Below are 25,887 nucleotides of genomic sequence, written 5' to 3'. Positions count from 1 at the left end.
AACACATAATATCAATACAGCAGGTGCATGATAGTTGTTACAGACTTTATAGCAGCTAAATGAACGAGATGAAGCTACGTAGAAACTCAACAAAACAGAGAGAAAAGTTAACAAAGTCAGGAGAACAAAAATGTAAAAACACACCTGATAAAGTATTAAAGTTACTTCATTTTCTTATAGTAATCCAGTTTTAATTGTTTTGCAGAGCACGTTGTAACATCTGTTTTGAAAAGTTCTGTAAACATGTTTTTAATTATGATAAATATTCAGTTCCCAAAGCTCAGGCTGAAAGACAAAAAGACAGAACTAGCCTTCAATAATCAGGCGACCTGGGGGAACGTTCCCTGAAGGTTATGTTGTTGGTTAGGTTTTGGTTTTGGTTAGGTTTTGGTTAGGTTTTGGTTCTCATGGAAAGTTTTCTTACTGTTTAGGGAACGTTAGTTTTTGGTTACATCGAACCTTTAGGGAACGTTCCCCTAACGTTCTTTTTTACATTCCCCAACCTTTAAAACACTTTAACAACCATGGTACCAAAAATCTTTAAATATATATATACAGTATATAATAATCAGAATCAGTTTTATGGCCATATAAACACATGCTGTACAATAGAGACAACAATATACATATAGGCACATAACACAATATACAAAAAATAAAACTATACAAATAACACCTAATATCAATACAGCAGGTGCATGATAGAAACATCAACACGAGAATAGAATTACTCTGGGATGTGTTTTCTTAGTAACCTTACCCAAAAGGCTCAGGATGCTGCCAATGTTGGTATAATATGAAAATGGCTGGTGGATTTAAGACAAAAAATAATGTATTGAATGAATCAAATATGAACATATGTGTTTGTGGCTTGTTGATCTTTACATTGTTAGTTACTTTCCTATCCTGGCCTGGGACACACATTCATACGGTTTGATAAAGGACTTATTGTAGTTTAACTTATCATTGCGCTTCCAATAACGAGCGTAGCTGTCCTCAATTTAGGTCATTGTGTCGTCTCATCTCTGGTTTTTCCTGCATCCACCGTGTGTGTGTGCGTTCGTGTGTGTGTGTGTTGTGTGTGTGTGTGTGTGCGCTCAGTCGCGGGGAGGAGCTGTATGAGCAGCAGCTCTCCCGCTGCAGAGAGCCAACAGGATTGAAACCGTAGCAGCTTTAGAGTGAAAAATCGTTACAGCGTACATTGATGTTACAATGTATACAGGTTGGCAGGACGGTCTGAAATGGTTTTGTGTCTTTCGCTGTACGTTTTCTTGGTAAATGTGAGATGTTTGAGTCACACACGTCTCGTCTTTGTATCAGAAACAAGGAAATTAATTTGACCCGTTCTCACTCCCGCTTGGTCAGTGGCTCTCAGAGTCACATACTGATACAAAGTCTGGCACGTGGGACTGCTGGGATTGGTTGAAGTCGCGGGAAACTCCGGTTATTGGTCAAATTTGGGGAAAAGTTGCGGTGATTGGTCAAAATTGTGAGTCGCACCAAATTCACGGTGATTGGTTGAATTTGCGTAAATTGTTGTGATCGCGAAATCCTGGAGGGACTGGATAATGTCTGTGTTGAAAAAAAATTATTTTGTTTTCAGTTATTTTATGCCTGTGTTATATCACAATGTCTAGGCTCACTGATTTAGTCTTGCAGTTCTAGTTGATTGTGTAACTGTTTGTAAGACTTGTACAGTATTCCTGCATATTTTCCCCCTCTCTCTCCCTTGTGTGTGTGTGTGTGTGTGTGTGTGTATATATATATATGTATGTATATATATGTATGTATATATATATGTATGTATGTATGTATATATGTGTGTGTGTGTGTATATATATGTATGTATATATGTACAGTGCCTTGCGAAAGTATTCGCCTCGGCGTTTCGACCTTTTGCCACATTTCAGGCCTCAAACATAAAGATATAAAACTGTAATTTTTGTGAAGAATCAACAACAAGTGGGTCCCAATTATGAAGTGGAACGAAATTCATTGGCTATTTCAAACTTTTTAACAAATAAAAACTGAAAAAGTTGGGCGTGCAAAATTATTCAGCCCCTTTACTTTCAGTGCAGCAAACTCTCTCCAGAAGTTCAGTGAGGATCTCTGAATGATCCAATGTTGACCTAAATGACTAATGATGATAAATAGGAATCCAGCTGTGTGTAATCAAGTCTCCGTATAAATGCACCTGCTCTGTGATAGTCTTAGAGGTCCGTTTAAAGTGCAGAGAGCATCATGAAGAAGAAGGAACACACCAGGCAGGTCCGAGATACTGTTGTGGAGAGTTTAAAGCCGGATTTGGATACAAAAGATTTCCCAAGCTTTAAACATCCCAAGGAGCACTGTGCAAGCGATAATATTGAAATGGAAGGAGTATCAGACCACTACAAATCTACGAAGACCCGGCCGTCCCTCTAAACTTTCAGCTCATACAATGAGAAGACTGATCAGAGATGCAGCCAAGAGGCCCATGATCACTCTGGATGAACTGCAGAGATCTACAGCTGAGGTGGGAGACTCTGTCCATAGGACAACAATCAGTCGGTATACTGCACAAATCTGGCCTTTATGGAAGAGTGGCAAGAAGAAAGCCATTTCTTAAAGGTATCCATAAAAAGTGTTGTTTAAAGTTTGCCAAAAGCCACCTGGGGGACACACAAAACATGTGGAAGAAGGTGCTGTGGTCAGATGAAACCAAAATCGAACTTTTGGCAACAATGCAAAACGTTATGTTTGGCGTAAAAGCAACACAGCTCATCACCCTGAACGCACCATCCCACTGTCAAACATGGTGGTGGCAGCATCATGTTTTGGGCCTGCTTTTCTTCAGCAGGGACAGGGAAGATGGTTAAAATTGATGGGAAGATGGATGGAGCCAAATACAGGACCATTCTGGAAGAAAACCTGATGGAGTCTGCAAAAGACCTGAGACTGGGACGGAGATTTGTCTTCCAACAAGACAATGATCCAAAACATAAAGCAAAATCTACAATGGAATGGTTCACAAATAAACATATCCAGGTGTTAGAATGGCCAAGTCAAAGTCCAGACCTGAATCCAATCGAGAATCTGTGGAAAGAACTGAAAACTGCTGTTCACAAACGCTCTCCATCCAACCTCACTGAGCTCGAGCTGTTTTGCAAGGAGGAATGGGCAAAAATGTCAGTCTCTCGATGTGCAAAACTGATAGAGACATACCCCAAGCGACTTACAGCTGTCATCGCAGCAAAAGGTGGCGCTTCCAAAGTATTAACTTAAGGGGGGCTGAATAATTTTTCCCGCCCAATATTTCAGTTTTTTATTTGTTTTAAAAAGGTTTGAAATATCCAATAAATTTCGTTCCACTTCATGATTGTGTCCCACTTGTTGTTGATTCTTCAAAAAAAAATACAGTTTTATATCTTTATGTTTGAGGCCTGAAATGTGGCAAAGGTGTCGAAAAGTTCAAAGGGAACGAATACTTCATAAGGCACTGTATATATGTATATGTATGTGTATATATGTATATGTGTATATATATGTGTATGTATGTATGTATGTATGTATATGTGTGTGTGTATATATATATATATATGTATGTATATATGTATATATGTATATGTATGTGTATATATGTATATGTGTATATATATGTATGTATGTATGTGTATATATGTGTATATATATGTATGTGTATATGTATGTGTGTTGGACACACCTTCTCATTCAATGCGTTTCCTTTTTATTTTCATGACTAATTACATTGTAGATTCTCACTGAAGGCATCAAAACTATGAATGAACACATATGAAATATGTACTTAACAAAAAGTGTAGAAATAACTGAAAACATGTCTTATATTTTAGATTCTTCCAAGTAGCCACCCTTTGCTTTTTTATTAATAAGGGAACAAATTCCACGAATGAACCCTGACAAAGCACACCTGTGAAGGTAAAACCATTTCAGGTGACTACCTCATGAAGCTCATTGAGAGAACACCAAGGGTTTGCAGAGTTATCAAAAAGCAAAGGGTAGCTACTTTGGAAGAATCTAAAATATAAGACACGCTTTTCAGTTATTTCACACTTTTTGTTAAGTACATAATTCCATATGTGTTCATTCATAGTTTTGATGCCTTCAGTGAGAATCTACAATGTAAATAGTCATGAAAATAAAGAAACACATTGACTGAGAAAGTGTGTCCAAACTTTTGGACTGTATATATATATATATATATATATATATATATATATATATATATATATATATATATATATAACACACACAACAGTGTTAGGAGTTACGGGAATTACTAACTGCGTTATTTTTCAGTAACGAGTAATCTAATTAATTACTTTTCCCCGTTTAACGCCTTATTGCTCGTTACTGAGAATGTAAAGTGGCGTTACTACAATTGGGTTTAATGGAGCGAGGTGACATCAGCTGCCTGGAGAGAGCAGGGGTGGGGATGATGACACCGTTGCAAATGACTGCACGCTCGCTACTACTAATAAACAAGGGAAATTCAAAGGTAGCGTTCTGTACCGGCACTACTTCTCGCTCATTGAAATTAAAGGCAAGAATGTTTATGTAACATGCACGCACCAGGAAAAAAGACGTCTTCACGTCTGACTCAAGCAACTCCAATCTCATGAAGCCCCTCACATCAACACATGCTAACAGGACACTTGTTGCTGCTGCTAACCCAAGCCTAAGCCCAAATGCAGCTAGCATGAGCTCCAGCGAAGGAGACTGAGCCACTCTGTTAAAACAAGCAACGCTCGATTTTTTGGGTCAGCAACAGGTGACCAAGGCCGAGCTGAACACATCAATCAGTTAATATAAACATCTTTGACTTTAAAGATGTTATAGAATGTAATAGCGTTATAGAACATAAAAATAACGTCACAGTTACTTTGCTGAGTAACTAATTAGTTTTACAATGTGGTAACTGAGTTACTAACTCAATTACTTATGATTTTGGTGTTGTTGACGTTCCTGAATCCTCTTCTCTCCAGTTAGACATAAAACACAAATCCATTCATAAGCTGACTTAAACTATTCAAACCGTTCAATCTCCACTGTTAACTGTTAAACTTTAAGGAAGACTTTTGAAAGATGATGAAATGTCTCTCTCTCTCTCTCTCTCTCTCTCTCTCTCTCTCTCTCTCTCTCTCTCTCTCTCGCTCTCCCTGGACCGCGAGGAGCAGATGAAGAGTATGAAGACGTTCAAAATCCTTCTAAATCGCATGGTAAGTTGACAGATATGATATCTTTTAGGTCTGTCGTAAAGGTGTGTGTGTGTTTGTCTGTTTACTTGTACATCTCTCTTTGTGAGAACCATTTTGAGTTCTAGACCTTAGGAGTGAGGACATGTTTGTAGAGTGAGGACATTTTGAGCTGGTCTTCACCTCCAAACAGACACTTCAAAGGCCTGTTGGAGGGTTCAGACCTGGTTTTAAAGGGGTGATAGAATGATTATATAGGGTATTTCACACTGTTCCTTATGGTCTCCTAATGGGGTATGTAACATTGGTTGGGCGGAAAATGTCCCAGTTTATATTTTATGGGTCCTTGCATCCCTGTGTTTTGGGCCTATTTGGAACGACAGCTTTTCTTCCAAATATGGTATGCTCATGAATATTTAGATGAGATGCGCGCAGATTGGTTGAGTGAACCACATACACACACACACAACACACACACACACACACACAGACAGACAGACAGACAGACAGACAGACAGACAGACAGACAGACAGACAGGAGCTACATGCACACACACAGACTCGGAGCTACACAAAGACACGTAGCTACACACACACACACGCGGAACTACACACACACACACACACAGAGCTACACAGACACGGAGCTACACACACAGACACTCTGTGACATGCCCAGACATGCCTGGGCGCAGCCGTGGCTGCAGCGCGCCAAAAATAGCGGAGACAAAAAGCAAAGTTTCAACACTTTCATTACAACTAGTGTTGTTGTAACGTGCCCTTGGAACCTCCCCCAAAGAATCACAACTCACCCTGTAGCTAGTTAGCGTGGGGAAATTTAGCAGAGAGTGAATCCCTGCAGGGACGTCCTCTGCGCCACTGCGTTAGATCCAAACTCCCGCTCCATTATCCGATATACTCGTTCTAAACCCTTTTCTCTGGGCCAGTATTCCATTGTACAGTACAATATCCTTGAAAACCTCCAAACTTTCTTCTTTTCTAAAGTACACAGCGCAGCTCGTGTGTGAGATCCTGACACAGCTCCAGCTCAGTGTGTCTGTGAAGGGGGAGAGGCCGACAGAGAACGCATCAAACCCGGCCAGCAGCCGCCGCCTGTCTCGGCAGATTGTGGAGCTCGTAAAGTCCGATACTGTCTTACCAAATTTGCAATTAGCCATACATTTTCGTAAAACAGCCTTACATAGTTGATTTCTCGCATAAAAAAAGTCTCAGAAGTGAATTTAGTGATGTAATGTCAGAGATCTGCGTGACCTAGATACAGAAGACTAAGCTGACCTCAGGTCAGTGGTGTAAATTTTGGGGTGTGACAAAGACTAGGAGTTGAGGAGTTGACGTCAACTTTTAGCTTTGTTGAGATTTGCCTGTTTTCAGAGGCACGTATGTCCTATTTACCCACCAAACTGTCGTTATTCAACTATGACGGGGTAAAATCGGTTTTGCATTCTATCACCCCTTTAAGGTTCAGGTCAGAATCAGGTCTGTGTTGGGGTTAGACATTTAGTTGTGAAGTTTGATTATAAGAAATATGTTATGTCAACAAGTGTCCTCACAAGTATAGAGGTACAGTGTGTTTGTGTATAACATAGAGTTCTCTGGTGGTAGAGCAAGGGGGAGTGTTCACATATTGAATGAGGAAGAAGCAGGTATTTAGACAAAGTCAAAAGGTACTAAACTAGATGACAGTTAGCTGATAGAGCAGCACAAAGTTAGACGTGTAAATAATTAGTTAAACAACAGAGCAGAGAAATGCTAATTTAAAACAAATGAACTCAGGCGTTCAGGTAGCTCAGTTGGTAGAGTACGCGCCTGTATAAGGAAGATTATTCAAATTCGACCTGCGGCAGGTTTCCTGCTTATCTTCCCCCTCTCTCTCCCCTGTCATGCTGTCCTGGGGCCCGTTTCAGGAAGGAGGTTTAACAAACTCTGGGCTAAATTTATCAAGCCGTTTGGTCACAAAGACGGACGTAACCGATGCGGGCTATTTACAAACAGGGCGCACTTGGGTAACATCGCAGATTGTCTGCCACATGAGCGAGAAGAGACAAGTTGCGCTTTCAATATGCGTTCGTGGGAGGGTCGTGGGGAAAGTGGGAGTTCCACCCAAAAAGACACCATACACCATAATAATACTGTGTTTGACCCTATCCTATCAATATGGGCCAACATTTATAAAGAAAGCTTCCAGCACCTTGTTGAATCAATGAAAAAAAGAATTAAGGCAGTTCTGAAGGCAAAGGGGATCCCCCACACCATTACACCCCCACCACCAGCAGCCTGCCCAGTGGTAACAAGTAGTGATGGTCAAGTGAAGCTTCGCAAACCACTGTCTTTATTTTCTAAGCTCACTAGATGGCGCTCTCTGTTCAAAGAAAAAGGTTAAAGGAATGGCAATTCAGTGTGTTTTCAAACCCTTTGTTGAACAGACAGCACCATCTAGTGAGCTCAGAAAGTAAAGACATTGCTTCGCGAAGCTTCATTTGACCATCACTAGTAACAAGGCATGGCGGATCCATGTTCTCGTTCTGTTTTGAGCTCGTGCAAATTGTCGCCTCATGTTCCTATTTTTAGTGGAGACGAATGGTCCCCGGTGGGGTCTTCTGCTGGTGTAGCCCATCCGCCTCAAGGTTGTGCGTGTTGTGGCTTCATAAATGCTTTGCTGCAGACCTCGGTTGTAATGAGTGGTTATTTGAGTCAAAGTTGATCTTCTATCATCTGGAATCAGTCGGCCCATTCTCCTCTGACCTCTAGCATCAACAAGGCATTTTGGCCCCGCAGGACTGCAGCATCCTGGATGTTTTTCCTTTTTCAGACCATTCTTTGTTAATCCTAGAAATGGTTGTGCGTGAGAATCCCAGTAACTGAGCAGATTGGGAAATACTCAGACCAGCCCGTTTGGCACCAACAACCATGCCACGCTCAAAGTTGCTTAGATCACCTTTCTTTCCCATTCTGACATTCAGTTTGGAGTTCAGGAGTCTAGACCTGGACCACACCCCTAAATGCATTGAAGCAGCTGCCATGTGATTGGTTGATTAGATGATTTCATTAACGTGAAATTTAACAGGTGTTCCTAATAATCCTTTAGGTGAGTGTGTGTATGTATGTATAAAAAATATATATATATATATATATATATATATATATATATATATATATATATAAAAATATATATATATATATATATATATATAATATATGAATTTAGAATATTCATTGACAGCCCTTGTCAGACTGCATCCTTTTTTGGAGGTCGACCTCATCTGTAATTTAAATTACCTCATCTGTAATACACAAATTCATTCATGAGCTGACTAAAACTATTCAAACTGTTCAACCTCCACTGTTAACTGTCTGAAAACTTGAAGACTTTTGAAAGATGGTGAAATGTAAATCTATTTCTGTTGGCTACCAAAATAATCTGTCTGTATAATATAAAAGATCTTTACAGCGGTGAAATTTTTCCATCCAATCCATCAGATTACGATATCGTCTAGACCTATTGCTCCATTTTTGTGAGAACCATTTTGAGTTCTAGACCTTAGGACCGAGGACATTTTGAGCCGGTCCTCACCTCCAAACAGACCCTTCAAAGGCCTGTTTGAGGGTTCAGACCTGGTTTTAAGGTTCAGGTCAGAATCAGGTCTGTGTTGGGGTTAGACATTTAGTTGTGAAGTTTGATTTTAAGAAATGCATTATGTCAACAAGTGTCCTCACAGGTATAGAAGTACAGTGTGTTTGTGTCTTTGTGTACTTATCAGAGTAAATATGCAATCTGTTTCCTTATAAGAGATCTTTAGTTTGACAAAATCATTTTTACAACATAATTCACATCTATAAGAACAATCAAGAACATACCAATCTCCAGCGTCCTAAAGGACCAACGAGTCAACACCACTCTGACATAGCAACAAAGATTTAACAGGTTTCACAAGGATCAGATTTATTACAGGGCTTTTATTTTATAATGTCGCTGTAGGGCAACATGATTGTTCAGCTCTCTGCATGATGCTTTTTAATATTTCTGGTATTAGACCTTGTTTTATTTTCATCTTATATTCTCCCTCTCACACTGCTGTGAAGAGTCTCTCCACTGGACGGTTGTTACAGACTTTATAGCAGCTAAATGAACCAGATGAAGCTACGTAGAAACTCAACCAAACAGACGCATGTGTGTTCCATAAGTAACAGACACAGCGTGAAATATGAAAGAACTGAAGTGTGGAAGCAGTGTTTAGGTGAAGGAGACGGCTGCAGAGGTGGAAGAGTTCTCTGGTGGTAGAGCCAGGGGAAGTGTTCACATGTTGAATGAGGAAGAAGCAGGTATTTAGACCAAGTCAAATGGTACTAAACTAGATGACAGTTAGCTGATACTAAAAGAACAGCACAAAGTTAGACGTCTAAATAATTAGTTAAACAACAGAGCAGAGAAATGCCAATTTAAAACAAAGGTACTCAGGTATCTGGGTAGCTCAGTTGGTAGAGTGCGTGCCCATATAAGGAAGATTATTCAAATCCGACCTGCAGCAGGTTTCCTGCATATCTTCCCCCTCTCTCTTGACGAAAGACAAAGGAGCTGTGTGCGTGCGGTGCAGTCTCTTTTTTTCTTTCTCTTCCTTTTCCACCGAGTGGTGCGTGTGCCCGCTCGCGGTGTGAAGTGCGTGTCCGCGCTATTCGCCGACATGCACTCTAATCACTGCTGATAGACGGCCTTTTGTACAGTCGGGCTGTAAACAGGTTCAATCAAAATGTACTTGTCGGGCTCGGGCCAAATTCTTTCGTGCTCGGTCCTTTTCGGGCCTGACTTTTAAGGCCCGATAACAGCTGTACTGCAGTATTCCTGTTCCAGAGGTGTGTAGAGCAGAGAGGACCAGATCAACATGATGATGCTCTTATAAGTCTTGTCTTCTTGTATTCACACCAAATTACAAAGTTGTCTGGTGTGAAGTTTGAAATATTGTGTAAAACAAGGTCATTTAATTTAATTTTGTTATTTTATATTGTGTTTTATTACAGTTATTTGCTCTTTAGACAACCATTTCTTACTTCTGGATTTAAAAGAATGGTTAAAGCTGAGATGTAGCGTTGATTACCTTAAAACTTAATTAAACACCGTAGACCTCTCTCCCTCTCTCTCTCCCTGGACCGCGATCACGTATCTGGTTCTTAATATGATCATAAACGAGTATCTTGCCGGTCCTTGAATATGTCGTAATCGAAACAAAGTGAACGTGTAGGGAGCAGCAGCCCAGCGAGAACACGCAAGGCAGACAGCCTTTTTGTCTTTTATGTATATGATAAAATGTAAATGTATTTGTGTTGGCTACCAAAATAATGTCTGTTCAATACAAAAGTTGACTTTATGAAATATATACTTTTTTTCTGCAGGTCCTGCAAATGGCCTGTCACAATAACAAATTTTGATGGACGATAAATTGTCAAATTATTGCGATAAACGATAATATTGTCGTTCTGAGACCATTTTCATCTAATATGATAATGGCATAAATAATGCAGGTCCTTCTTTTCAAAGATCAATAAACTTTTATTTCTAAAGAATATTTAACACTGGAACTGGAAGACATTTTAAATATCCACAATATGTCTTTGACCTCCTTTAGTATGTCGTCTTTCACGCTGTTGTACAGTTGTTGAATTGCCGTTTGTGACATGTATGATCTCCCATGTAATATTCATAGCCTACTGGCTGTCACATGTTTGCAGCATTCGTCGAGTGTTTGTGCGATAGACTACAGACTCTGTACTACATTTATCAATTATTTATTAAACACTAAATATTAAATTATATATATATATATATATATATATATGTGTAACACACACACATATATATGTGTGTATATATATGTGTGTATATATATGTGTGTATATATATGTGTGTATATATATGTGTATATATATAGAAAAAGAAAAAAAAAAGCAACACACACAAGAGAAGAAAAAATAAAAAAGAAAAAAAAAAAAAAAAAAAGAAAAAGAAGAAGAAAAAAAAAAAAAAGAAAGAGAAAGAGAGAGAGAAGAGAGAGAGAGACGAGAGGAGAGAGAAAGAGAGGGAAAAGGGGAAGAAAGAAAAAAGAAAGGGAGAGAGAGATAGATATATATATATATATACAGCATATATATATATATATGATATATATATATGTGAGTATATATATATATATGTGTATGTAGGTGGATATACTCATTATGGACGCGACACGTGATCTAATTCTATGGTCATAAACAAACAAAGGGCCCTATTTTAACGTTCTAAGCTCACAGCGTGAAGCGCCTGGCCCAGGTGCGTTTGTCCAAATCCACTTTTGCTAGTTTGACGGCAAAAAGGGTCTCTGCGCCGTGTGCATGGTTCTAAAGGGTTGTACTTAGTGTCTTCATTAATAGGTGTGTTTTGGGTGTAACATGCAATAAACCAATCAGAGATCCTCTCCCATTCCCTTTAAAAGCTAGGCGCGTTTGGACTTTGTTACATTGCTATTATGATCTTTTGCGTGTTTGTGTGCTGCTGCGCTTTCCTGTGTGTGTTTAACAAGCATAATGTGCACGCTTTGCACGAGCCTAGGAGCATTTTACTAATTTGATGTTAAAGGGGTGATAGAATGCAAAACTGATTTTACCATATCATAGTTGAATAACGACAGTTCGGTGGGTAAATAGGACATACATAGAAGCTCAAAATCCCATTGACATCCCTCCACTAAGAAAATATCATATTTTCAATGTCAATTGCCATTTCAATCTCAATGGCACAATCACTTCCCGCTGCCTCAAGATAGCAATACGTCAAGAATGCACCTGAACACACCTCCCTGTAAGACCAGCACGTCCTCCGCACCGCTATGTTAGATCCACAACTCCCGCTCCATTGTCCGATATATACTTGTTCTAAACACTTTTCTCTGGGCCAGTATTCCGTTGTACAGCCTGGAACACTGCATTTACGACCGTGGTTCATTTTCAATATCCTTGAAAAACTTCCAAACTTTCTTAAAGTAAACACAGCATAGCTTGCAGCTAAGCTCGTGTGTGAGATCCTGTCAGAGCTCCAGCTCACAGCAGGTCTGTGAAGGTGAACAGGCCGGGCAGCAACGCAGGCTGTCCCATCACATTGTGGAGCTTCTCAACTACGAAACAGTCGCACCAAATTTGCAATTAGCCATCGATTTTTGTAAAACGGCCCATATTTGACCTTTACATAGTTGATTTCCTGCATAAAAAAGTCTCAGAAGTGAATTTAGTAATTAAATGCAGACGAACAATGTATAACATTTTTGAGATCTGGGCGCCCGACGATTCAGAAGACTAACTGGCCTCAGATCAGTAGGCTATGTACATTTTGGGCCGTGACAAAGGTAAAAGGTAGTGCCAAAAACAGCCACCAAGTTGACGTCAACTATTAGCTTCATTGAGATTCGCCCGTTTTCAGCAGCAGTTTCAAATTGTGAGATTTGCAGAGGAAAGAGGTCTCAATGGGACTTTGAGGTTCTCTGTATGTCCTATTTAGGGACCGTTTGGTATTTATGGAATGGCCCACCTGAGGAAAATAGGGGAGGGTCATGTCTTTTTATTCCTTGTTGATGGGAGGGTCATCCAAAATCTTTTAGTCCAGAGGGGGGGGGTCACCCAACTTTTATATTCATAGAAACCGCAAAGTTTCAAAGTGGCTTGTTTGGTGCATATTTTTCCATGTAGCCCTCAGTCACTGACCCATGAGTTTGCTGTGGGGCGGGGGGAGCGCTGGCCTCCTGGTTGCATTGCATTGTTTAAAAAATGAGTGGAATAATTACGTCTGGCATGACCAGATATTTTATAAATATCTTAAATAACACAAAACAACTAAATGGTGGTAGGTAATACATCAGATTTCATATACTGCTTTAGTAAAAAAACATATTTCCTGGCTGACGATGGGAGCAGCAGGACGTAAAAAAGAAATGACTGTTGCTAGTCTGGACGTCTTACCGTGCCACGGTTGCAATAAAGGTTTCCTAAATGCCACATTTGATGTCAGCTTACTAATTGATTGCGGGTTTTGTGTAGATTCGGACTTAGGTTTATTCCACTTTGTTTAAACCATAGACTGTACAGTCTGGTTTAAACGGCGAAGTGGAGGAAGCCTAGTGACGAGTCCATAGCAACCAGTTTGTGTGTTGAATGTTAGCCAGTGTGCTTTGCTGAATGGTCTCAATATTTTATTGTTTTATTTCATGTGAATACTAGTTTATTAGAGGAGTAACTTAGTATTTGAAGTAACGCAGGAAGTGTGCATTTAGTTTCCATGCTTATTGTGTTTCCACAACAACGTAAGTGAGTAAATCTACTGAAATGGCCACCACACCATAACAGAGGAGTGGGATGCATCAGATGACCAGATCACTGGTGAGGGGAGGGTCATGTCTGTTTTGACTGAAGGTCCCAAAACTCCTCCGGTGGCCCCGGAAATAAATAACGAACAGTCCCTTACCCACCAAACTGTTGTAATTCAACTATGACAAGGTAAACTCAGTTTTGCATTCTATCACCACTTTAAGCTTGTGGTTACTTTGTACTTTGTGGTTACTTTGACTAGACAGTTAAAGATGTCCTCTCGTTTAGCTGCTGCATCTGAACAAACATGATGAAAACTTTGAACTCATCGATGGTGTCAGTTTCACATTTCTTAATGAAATATCAGCAGTCTGTAGTAGATTAAATCTGAGTGTGCACACTGCCTGATGTTACTGAGAGATGCATCTGCATTTTGGTTTGGTTTTTTAAAGTAACCAACAAAAAGTTAACTTTACTTTTATGCATAGTTTTAAATGTTAGTTTGAACTCTGGACTCTAGTTTTACAGACATATGTGATTAAAAATAATTATCTGTGTGCATTAAAATGAGAGAATGTTATAATGTACTCAAGATCATATTATTGTATTCTTAAAATGATTAAATAGATTTGATGTAGGACTCTATTCTAATCACGCAGCGACACACACAAAGTAGTAGGCGTCTCTAAGTGCACCTACTATTCTGGTTCATGTTTGTGTATTAACATTAAGTTTATTTCCACACAGAAATAAAGGCATAATACATAATACTTTCTTTCTTTCTTTTTTTACTTTTTGGAGGGGGCAAATCTGTGTAGATCAGCCACCAAATAAATGATGTGTTAGCAGTTTGTGCAGCCTGAATATGATCAAGAAAGTTTCATTTAATTTCTTTAATATTGTTTTGTCTTTTTTCCTGCAGGTTCAACTCCAGAGCCAAATGCACTTCATCCATTCATGATGGAAGAAAGGCTTTGATAATGTCTGTGTTGTTGGAAACATTTATTTAGTTTTCAGTATTTTATGCTTGTGTTATATCACAATTTATAGGCTCATTGATTTAGTCTTGCAGTTCTACTTGATTGTGTAACTGTTTGTAAGACATGTACAGTATTCCTGTTTGCTGTGATGATGTGAAGTGTGAAATATTGTGCAAAAAAATGGTCATTTCATTTAATTATTTTACATTTTATAGTGTGTTTTGTTACACAACTGTTACAACTGTGTGTAAGACTTGTACAGTATTCCTGTTCCAGAGGTGTGTAGAGCAGAGAGGACCAGGTCAACATGATGATGCTCTTATAAGTCTTGTATTCTTGTATTCAGACCAAATTACATTTGCTGTGATGATGTGAAGTGTGAAATATTGTGTAAAAAAAAAATTGTCATTTCATTTACTTTTTTTTGCATTTTATAGTGTGTTTTATTACAGTTGTTTGATCTTGTTTGCAAGACTTGTACTGCAGTATTCCTGTTCCAGAGGTGTGTAGAGCAGAGAGGACCAGGTCAACATGATGATGCTCTTATAAGTCTTGTATTTTTGTATTCAGACATAATTACAACGTTTTCTGTGTTGGTTTGAAGTGTGAAATATTGTGTAAAAAAGGTCACTTCATTTAATGTTTTTGTTATTATATATTGTGTTTTATTACTCTTGTTTGCTCTTTAGACAATCATTTCTTGCTTTTGTAATTAGAAGAATAGTAAAGGCTGAGATGTGGTATTGATCTTCTTATCTAACTCAGTGAGAAAGTGAATAAAGTGCCCTGGGGGGTCACCGGGTAGAGTCCTCACCACAGTGCCTTTGGTTTGAGTCCACCACAGGGCCCTTTGCTGCAGGTCATCTCCTGCCTTTCCTGACTGTCTCTATCACTATCTTTTAAAAGCAGATAGCCAAAGAAAAAAGTATTTAGAAAAAAGCCTCTCTGTACTTGTGTTCTTGCGATATTTATGTTAATCGATAATAAAGTGCCTTTTATCATTTAAATTTAAATATATTCAAATATTACTACTATTCAAAATCTTGAATAAAACGTCTATTGTCATTATTCTTTGCGGTGTGACTGTTTATTTTTAGCTGAAACTTGCATAAAAAGTGATTTTACTTTACTAGCCCTCACCTGAAACACATAGACAACACTTTGAACACACTGCACTGTTTACATCTTTTTAATAAACTTCCATTTAGATATTCATATACATGCTACTAAGTTACTAAAAATAAAGTGCAGTCCTGGCTGAACCAAGACCTACATACTGACCTAAAATAATCTCCAATAAAATTGTTTGTACTTGATATTGAAATGGCCCAGAGAATCTTTTTTTACTAAATGTATTTACAATATTTATACAGTTAAATCTTTGCACATTTGTGTTTACACAGTTATTATATTATTGACATATTTACATGTTTATATCAGCAGTTATGACTATCTCTGTGGTTTTCCTCACATTATAACCTCAGTCTAAGTTCTGCTAGTGTCTGATTGGTTAGTTCAGCTACATGTGAGTCAGAAACAAGGAAGTGTTTTTTTTTAACCATTTAGAACAATTCATTACATTACAACTGCGTATTCCTCGTAGGAATATTGATTTTGCATTTCTTAAAAACAAATATACAAAGCGGCAAGGCTCTATTGACAATACATTAAGGTACATACATCAATAAATACAAATAAAATAAAGTGCATAGTACATACATAATAAAGTTTTTTTTTTTAAATACTTAAGGCAAGGCATTATCCCATTCTAGCAATCATACCTCAGTTAGGATTCTACCCACATATATTAATATATCACATTATTTGTATTTCGAGACCCTATCAAAACAGACAGGAAGTACTGTTGTTGTGGAGCTGGGCCACGTTCAGCCCCGACAAAACGTAGCAACATGTTTTTATAAACTGAAACGGGGCTGAGTTGAACATCCTGTTGTGTGTGCGAGCCGCTCTGCCTTTTTATTACCACGAGTTTACAGACAGTCTCAGCTGATTGGGGACGGAAGGGTAGTGCTGCCACGGCAGAAAGAGAAAAACATAACAGTATCACATTATTACCTGAAAAGTTCATTGTAATAGCAAGATGTTTTTCATGCTATAACAACATATTTTCACGTTATAACAACATATTTTCACGTTATAACAACATACAAACTTATTAAGTTATAACAAGGGTCATGAGTATCCAAGATGGCGGCGCGCTCAGTCGCAGCGACCCGGAGCTCCCTCGAGATAGTGGCTTTAGTAAAACCATAACCTACACGCGAACAGAAATCTTGCGTCTGAAAGACTGTTGTTTCGGACGAGCACCCAGTGACTATGAATCTTTTCCACTGGAAATTATGATGGACAACGGGATCACAGGAAAGAAAAACAGACCCACGGAGAGGCGACGCAGGCGGAGATGTGAGAGGAAGCAGAAGCGGGGTAAGCGAGCCGGCATTCATGCTAGGCTACGACGATGTCCGCACAAACCTGCTATGCCCAGCATCTTCCTCGCCAATGCCCGCCCCCTTGTTAACAAACTGGACGACGTAAGGTTGCGGATTACCAATAACCGCTTGGATTGCTGCATCACGGTGATAACTGAGACCTGGCTGCATGATAACATCCCTGATCTAGCCATGGAGCTAGCAGGCCGTTCCCTCTACCGTGCAGACCGCACAGCCGACTCCGGTAAGTCAAGAGGAGGAGGCGTGTGTGCATACATCCACAACAGTTGGTGCACAGACACTATTGTCAATGAGAGACATTGCTGCCCGGATTTGGAGTTCCTGATGCTGAAATGCAGGCCTTTCTATCTGCCTAGGGAATTTTCAGCTGTTTTTATCACTGCTGTCTATGTGCATCCCAGAGCCAATGCCAAAATAGCCATGGGTAAGCTGTATGATGCCATATGCAAGCAGCAAAACAAACACCCAGAGAGCATATTTATAGTAGCAGGGGATTTTAACCACACTAACCTGAAGACAGTTCTGCCCAAATTTTACAAGAATGTGAACATTAAAACAAGGAATAACAAAACACTGGACCAGGTGTATACAAATGTTCCCGGAGCCTATAAAACCCAGTCTTCACCTCATCTGGGACAGTCAGACCATCTATCCCTGCTCCTGACACCAGCCTACAAGCCCATCATCAGTAGGATCAAACCTCAGGTAAAGACAGTACAGATCTGGACTGCAGAAGCCTCCTCAGCCCTGCAGGACTGTTTTGATGACACCAGGTGGGAGCTCTTTGAACACACAGACATTGAGCACCACACATCCACAGTCCTCTCCTACATCAACTTCTGCACGGACATTGTAACAACAAAGAAACAAATTACAGTGCTCCCCAACCAAAAGCCCTGGTTTAACAACAGGGTGAAGGAGCTGCTCAGAGCACGGGACATAGCGCTGAAATCAGGGGACAGGGAGGAGTACAGGAGGGCAAGGGCCAACCTACACAGAGGCATCACATCTGCTAAGCGGAAATACAAACAACGCATTGAGGACAACTTCAATTACAACAACCCTCGTGCAATGTGGCAGGGTGTAAAGAACATTACTGGCTACAAACAGAGCAACAGTAACACCACCTCAACTGACTCCTCTCTACCAGACCAGCTAAACATCTTCTTCGCCCGCTTTGAAGACTCCAGCTCCAGCTCCAACAGGGGACCGGACCCACATACAAGCACCACCTCCTCAGAGAGCGACCAGTCACTCTCTCTTCTGACCTACCAAGTAAAGAGAGCACTACACAACATCAACTGTAATAAAGCAACGGGGCCTGATGGGGTTCCAGGACGAGTGCTGAAGGAATGCTCTGACCAGCTTGCTCCAGTATTCACAGGCATTTTTAACCTGTCACTACAGCAAGCCATAGTCCCCACCTGTTTGAAAACCGCCACTATAATCCCTGTACCAAAAACCTCAGCTATCACAAGCCTGAATGATTACCGGCCAGTGGCACTCACGCCAGTGATCATGAAATGCTTTGAGAGACTGGTACTGCCTCACATCAAGGCCCACATCCCTCCTGACTTCGATCAATACCAATTTGCATACAGGACCAACAGATCCACTGATGACGCCATCTCCGTAGCACTGCACACAGCCCTCACACACCTGGAAACCCCCAACAGCTATGTTAGGATGCTATTTATTGACTATAGCTCTGCATTCAACTCTATCAACCCAGACAAATTGACTAATAAACTACAAACACTGGGTCTAGGAGACCTTCTCTGCCGATGGATCAAAGACTTCTTCACTAATAGACCCCAGCGTGTCAGGATCAGCCATCATACCTCCTCTAGCATTATTCTCAACACCGGCGTCCCCCAGGGCTGTGTCCTCAGTCCAGTCCTTTATTCACTCTTCACCCACGACTGCACCACCTCCCACAACTCCAACACCCTCATCAAATTTGCTGATGACACAACCATAGTTGGACTCATATCAGACAATAATGAAATAGCTTACAGGAAAGAAGTCCAGACCCTGTCAGCTTGGTGTATGGACAATGACCTCAATCTCAACACCAAGAAGAGAAAAGAAATAATAATTTACTACAGAAGGAACAAAATAAACCACAACGGACTGTGTATTAATGGGAAGGAGGTGGAGAGGGTGGCAAGTTTTAAGTTCTTGGGAGTGCACATTGCAGAGGACCTGACCTGGAGCCAGAACACCTCCCATACCATTAAAAAAGCCCAGCAGAAGATGTTCTTCCTGAGGACCCTGAAGCGCAATGGGCTCCCTCAGGAACTCCTGATGCGCTTTTATCGCTGCACAATTGAAAGCTCCCTGACATACTGCTGCACCGTGTGGCACTCCAGCTGCACTGCAGCAGACAGAAAGGACCTGCAGCGGGTTGTCAAGACGGCAGAGAGAATAATTGGCATTCCCCTACCAAACCTGAGTGAACTATACTCAAGCCGTCTTCTTACACGGGCCACAAACATCAGGCAGGACACATCGCACCCCGGTCACTCCCTGTTCACCTCCCTCCCCTCAGGCAGACTGAGAACCCCCAGCACACGCACACATAGACTCCAAAACAGCTTCTTCCCGAGAGCTGTGAACATATTACAAAAATCACACATACATCCACGCATACAAACATAAAATCTCTCACCCCCTCAGTGCAATCGGACTCTGTGCAATAACTGCTGTGACAGTTTTTAGCTTTCTTTTTTTTAGCTGTTTTATCTATTTATTGAGAATGTGTTAGTGGTAGTGTTAGTGTATGTGTATATGTGTGCGTGTACTTGTATGTATGTAGGAATGTATGTATGTATGCATACTCTGCATGCATATGTATGTATGTGCGTATTTATGTATATATGTGCCTGCGCACGCATGTATGGATGTGTATGTGTATATGGGTGTAGCTATATCTTTATCTTTATTATTATTTTTTTTTTTTTACTCTATGCTGCTATTTGGAGAGGATTGCTCCAACAGAATTTCGTTGTATTGCATACAATGACAATAAAGATCTATCTATCTATCTATCTATCTATCTATCTAACAAGAACACATTTTTATTACAATATACTATTGATCACGCTATAATGTAACATGATAGTTTTCATGTTCTAACGTGATAATGTATTGTTATAACGTGATACTTTTCATGTTATAACGTTATAATTTATTGTTATAACGTGATACTTTTCATGTTATAACATGATCATTTATCTTGTTAGAACATGAAACTCCTGTTTGAATGAAGACATGGTGTGCGGATGAATACATTGTGTAATATGGCTCATATACAGGATTTGATATGGTTCTACTTCATGCTTGGGCTGAGACATGGTGAGATTCTGCTGCTGATGATGATGGTGGATGATATTGTGATAAGTATGTGTACTCTCACAACAGTAAATATGGAAAAATGCAAATAATGCAGAAAAAAGGAATGTGAAGGGGTTCAATACATGGACCTTAAAACAGACTAATCTCTAACAACTGGAATGGAATCATGTGATCATCTCCTCACAAGAGACAGGACTGATGATGATATTAGACTTGTGTAACTCCAGTAACACGACACAAGATGGCGATAGAGCTCCACTGAGGAATTTATTTTATATATTTACTGAGGAGTGGTAGGCTGAAACCAAAAGTTATGATATGATAGAGTCCTCAAGCATTTTTCTTTTTCCAAATTTTTTATCGACTGTAGTCTGTGCACCTGCCATGTATGTCAAGTCACTGGAAAACCAAACCAGGTGATTCCCCATGCTCCTCTCCACCCCATTAATGGGTGAGCCATTTCAAAGAGTGATTGTGTGGGACCATTGCCTAAGACTAAATCTGGTATTCAGTTCCTCCTAACTGTTATGTGTGCTTCCACTAGGTTTCCAGAAGCCATCCCACTATGGAAAATAACGGCTCCTGTCGTTGTCAAAGCTCTGGTGAAGTTCTTTTCAATGTTTGGTCTGCCAACAGTGGTTCAAACGGATCAAGGAACCAATTTCAAATCAAAGGTGTTTGCCCAGGCACTTCAAAAATGAGGCGTTAAACATGTACCTCTAGTCCCTATCATCCTGAAAGTCAGGGAGCACTAGAGAGATTTCATCAGACTATGAAATCCATGTTACAGAAGAAGTGTAATGAGTCGCAGAAGGTCTGGGATGACAGTGTGCCACTAGTGTTGTTTGCAGCCCGTGAAGTTGTACAGGAGTCTCTAGGGTTCAGCCCTGTTGAACTTGACTGGAGTCAAAGTGAGTCAACCACAGTCTGGGGTGAGCATCCAGCTATATCGCCTATGGCTTCCATTTTAAAGGTGAGCTCTCCTGGTGATAATGGTGGGCTGGTGATGTGTGGTGCTACACCACAAGGGGCCAGGCTGAGTAACAGAGATGGGAAGTAACGAGGTACAAATACTTCGTTACTGTACCAAAGTAGATTTTTCGGATATTTCTACTTTACTTTACTACTGCTTTTTACTTTTACTCCTTACATTTTAACACAAATATCGGTACTTTCTACTCCTTACATTTTAAAAATGGGCTCGTTACTTTAGTTTTGTACAACAGGTCGTATAATGTCGGAGAATAGCGCTGACCAGGGGGTCCCGCACCCGTGGGGATGTGGTTTTAACACCCACAACTTTTCCCGGTGACGCTGTCTGCCCCCTGTCATCTCATATACCAAATATGGTCATTTCCTTTCTCAGCAAACCAATCTTGAAAGTCAAAGGGGATTATTTGATTCTAAAAGCGCAATCTCATTGGCTGATGCCAATTTCTGACAACGTGATTCGCTTAGAAATGGTCGCGACACGCGCTCTGACATTTCCGCGTAGTTCAGAATGTCAAGGAAGTGCGTCGAAAACGGTCGAAAATCACCTCAAAGAAGACGAAAACAGTTGTTATCAGCAAGAAGACACAGGGGATTACACACTAAGACAGCAGATGATGAAATGTCTTCACATAGAATCGTTGATGTGTCAACTATCGTTCAGAAAACAGGAGTTTTCAGACAGCGGAGGTAATCAATCAATCTCTCCCTCTCTCTCTCTCTCTCAGCAGTTTACAGAAATCCATAGCCTAGCTACATGTCATATATTAAATATGTGGGTGTCACATATATACTATTCTACTATAATTACTATAAAATACTAAACCAATCTGTAATTTTGGGATCCTAAGTGGTTGTGAGTCCCTCAGGCTGTGGCAGGCAGATCCATATTTAGCTGTCAGTAGAGCTGCTGTCTCCTCTCCTAGAACTATCAGCTTCTCTTCTGGTGTTAACTTTGGGAAGTTTTATGTTTTGGGCTATTTTTCCAAGGTGTAAATCTCTTAGTGAAGATACTTTTCCCAGTGGAGGAGGAAGTGCATCTCTGTCTGACCCAGTTGGTGGTCACTGAGCCTGTCTCTCTCTGACCTGTCTGTCTGACCCGGTTGGTGGTCACTGAGCCTGTATTTAGTATGGATGGTAACTGCACCTTTTTAGGTTTACTAGCAACGTTAAATGAAAGCTAATATGTACGAGTAGTTTCCCATGTAAGAGGTATAACGTTCCGTAATATTAGCTGCGTTATAGCATTCATAATAAACGGATAAACGGATCATAATATAATTACGTATGTGGTAATTTGCATAAATAGCACAACAGATCTAAACATTGGGTATAGCCAGGTGAAAATGTAAAAGTAAAAAGACTTAATGTAAAGGTCTGAATGGAACCCATTTAGGCTACCCATGAGAATTAATACATAGAGGCAGGAAGAAGTGCTTTAAACCAGTATTGATTATTGAGTGTATTAAACCAGTATTATTATTATTACAGAGATGGGGTTTGGGGCTGAGTCAGTGGGACTGTTTCTGGGGGATGAGTCTGAGGGAAGAACAAGGTAAGGAGAATGCAGAAGACAAAAGGTAGGTCGAATAAAAAATGTAACCCCAGAAACAGTCCCACGGACCCAGCCCCAAAACCCCATCTCTGCAATAATAGGCTAATTAATAAATGCTGGTTTAAAGCACTTCTTCCTGCCTCTATGTATTAATGCGCACATAGCGCTAAATGGGTTCCGATTCACCTTAATATTAAGTCTTTTTCTGTTATATGTCAACAATATATGCGTAGTTGGAAACCAGCATCAGCTTTAAATACGGTCCTAATCTAGTCCTCACTAACACGTTTCAAATAATTTCACTGGAGTTACCGTTATTATTTTTCGTGTCATCAATAGGCTACCGAATTCAATCTAATTGGATACTACATTGTATGCATGTAACGCACCACTACAAGACGACTTCGACAGATTGGGCGCGCATTCTGCATTCATTTGCGGCAAATAATTGCAGCGGTGGCGGCGTAACGTTAGCACATAGTAGTATGGACGGCGACATGATTGAAAATGAAGAAAACAGAGATCCCAGAGATTTAGGCAGACAAGCAGCAAGACATTCCCAATCATCCCTGCGCCTTATCTGAGAGAGATGTTTGAGATAGGCTAGGAGGCATCAAGTATGACTCCTGGCCAATGCGCCGTAACTCTAAAAGTATGGGGAACTTCTTAATTAATCTATGTTTAGTAATTCATATTGTATCCTTTATTTTCTTTTTATATTTGAGCACACACACACACACATGTAGATTCCTTTACATGTTAAGGGGCCGAATAAAAAAGAGAAACTTGATCTGTGAATTCTCACAGAATCACAATTGAATTCATATCTTGCTACTCAGTCAGAATCTTATTAAGTTGGAGTTCCGTCTCCGTAACAATAATCATATATGGGATGTTTGGCAGACATCCATTTAAAAATGTAGACGATGGCATATAAAGAGCCTGGTTTTTATGTCCACTGAAGTTTCTCATCTTGCACCTCTAATACCGTTTGTGGTCCAGGTAGCTTTGCATAAAAGTGGTTGTCATTGCGAAGGCTACTTTTACTTTTATACTTTAAGTACATTTCAAAGCCTGTACTTTGTTACTTTTACTTAAGTAAAGAAATTAAATCAGTACTTCTACTTTTACCAGAGTATTTTTTAAACAAGTATCTGTACTTCTACTTAAGTACGGGAAGGTTATTACGTCTTGCCATCTGCTGAGTAACATTGAAGTGCTGTCCAACTTGGACCGCTACTTGTCTCATCTGCCTGATGACCAGAGTAAAGATGTAAAGGACCTAATAAGTCATTTCCTGTGTTTGTTTGATGCCATCCCCTCTCAAACTTCTGTCATAGCTCATGACGTTGTTCTGACTAGCCCTGAGCCACTCAAGCAGCATGCATATCGGGTAAGTCTCGCTAAGAGGGAAGTCATGAAGAAGGAGGTTGACTATCTGGTGCTAATTGGATTTGCGGTGCCAAGTTCCAGTCCATGGAACTCCCCTTGTCTTCTGGATATGAAGTATATTTTTTAGCTTTGCTTGGACTTATATGGGTGGGGGTGTTACATGCCAGACAAAGCGCCTGTCTGCATGTGTTCTCTCTCTCTCTTGTTGTTCTTCCTCTTGCTCACTCTGTTTTCTCTCCAGGTGATTGAGATGATTGCTTTCCACCTGTGTTTGGAGTTGGCCAATCAGCATTCAAGGTGGCAGTCAATAAAAGACTCCTGAGAAGAGGGGTTCTCTCTTTCTCTGTGCTGCTGGCTGGTTGCCAGTCTTCCTGTCCTTTAAGCTGTGGCTGTTTGGTAATTAAACTGTGGAGTTTTGTGAGGTGGAGGTTGATGACCTTAGGTAAGTTGGGGTACCCTGTATATTTTGCACATAGTTGATCTTTGTATAGATACACCAGCTTTAGTGGTTGTTGCCACCTGTGTAATGTTCTCTTTATCTTTTTTAGAGAAGCAGGTTAGGTATTTGGTTTGACTTGTTTTGTTTGTAGAGCTAGTGGTGAGCTAGGCCTAGTTTTGTTATATTAATTTCATTTGTTTGGCACAACCTCCAGGTCCCATCTCCCACCATCTTCCACCAACATGTTGTGAACTATTTCCATGTTTGGAATAAAAACCACATATTTCACTTTTACACTGACTCTGTCACACTTTCTTGATTGTCGCGTTACTGTCCCCAAATCCATCGAAGGGGTCGTAACACATTAGGATCAGGATTATGTTATTTGATGCCACAGACACTCAACAATTGAGCCAATATAGCCTAATAATGCTGTTTGATATTAATTTAGAATACACCACATACATAAAAAGGTCTGTCCTCTGTCATTTTAGTTTCTGACTCTGGGAAAGTGGGGGAAAAACAGTACTGTAGCAGCCAAAAAAAGTTTTTAATATTTTAAGAACAATAGTTATTTTAAGACTTCCCATATTTTGGTTCTAGTTCTGATCCACTGATTTTGATTGACAGCTATAGGCCACTTATTGGCCAATCGGCCGCACCATAGTAATTGTGGCTGTGGTATAATTAATAAAGGGAAGTTAGAAACTCAGGTGCAAAGTTTTGGGAGTCCTAGCTTTAGTTGAGACCAAACACTGCTTTTTTTTTTTTTTTTTAAACCATCTAGTCATCCTGTTCATCTTATTTGATAGAATTTAAGATTTTACCAAAAATACTGTAATCTCTGAACCATCTCTTGACACATTTAGGCTATTCTATAAGATATTTTACTGATAACTTATGTAATAACTAATATTATTTTTCACTTCCATTCACTGAGCCTCCCCTGAAACAGTTTGGAGCCCCCCCCCCCCCTGGGTAGCCCCGCCTCCCACTTTGAGAATCCCTGGCCTAATGTATTCTTCTGACAGATATGTTTTTAGACCTCAGCAAGCTGTGGCATGAACCATTCGTATAGCTACGAAAAGTAAAGCACTGTTATTCGTATGTAGAAGAAGAAGACATGCCTTTAGAGGAAATTGAC

General features: G+C 40.1%; 3 protein-coding genes across 4 annotated transcripts in view; 1 reads left to right on the top strand and 2 right to left on the bottom strand.

Moving 5' to 3' along the window:
• Positions 1 to 25,887, top strand: part of LOC120557668 — a 1,015,838-nt gene that overhangs the window by 45,839 nt on the left and 944,112 nt on the right. The gene's annotated exons all lie outside the window — the stretch shown is intronic.
• Positions 1 to 25,887, bottom strand: part of LOC120557124 — a 655,636-nt gene that overhangs the window by 139,689 nt on the left and 490,060 nt on the right. The gene's annotated exons all lie outside the window — the stretch shown is intronic.
• Positions 1 to 25,887, bottom strand: part of LOC120557666 (CD276 antigen-like) — a 275,123-nt gene that overhangs the window by 124,384 nt on the left and 124,852 nt on the right. The window lies entirely within an intron of this gene.

The sequence above is a fragment of the Perca fluviatilis genome, chromosome 4 (genome assembly GCF_010015445.1).
Source record: "Perca fluviatilis chromosome 4, GENO_Pfluv_1.0, whole genome shotgun sequence".
Taxonomy (NCBI): domain Eukaryota; kingdom Metazoa; phylum Chordata; class Actinopteri; order Perciformes; family Percidae; genus Perca; species Perca fluviatilis.
The sequence above is the reverse complement of the archived record's forward strand: the minus strand, read 5'-3'. Positions and strand labels throughout refer to the sequence as shown.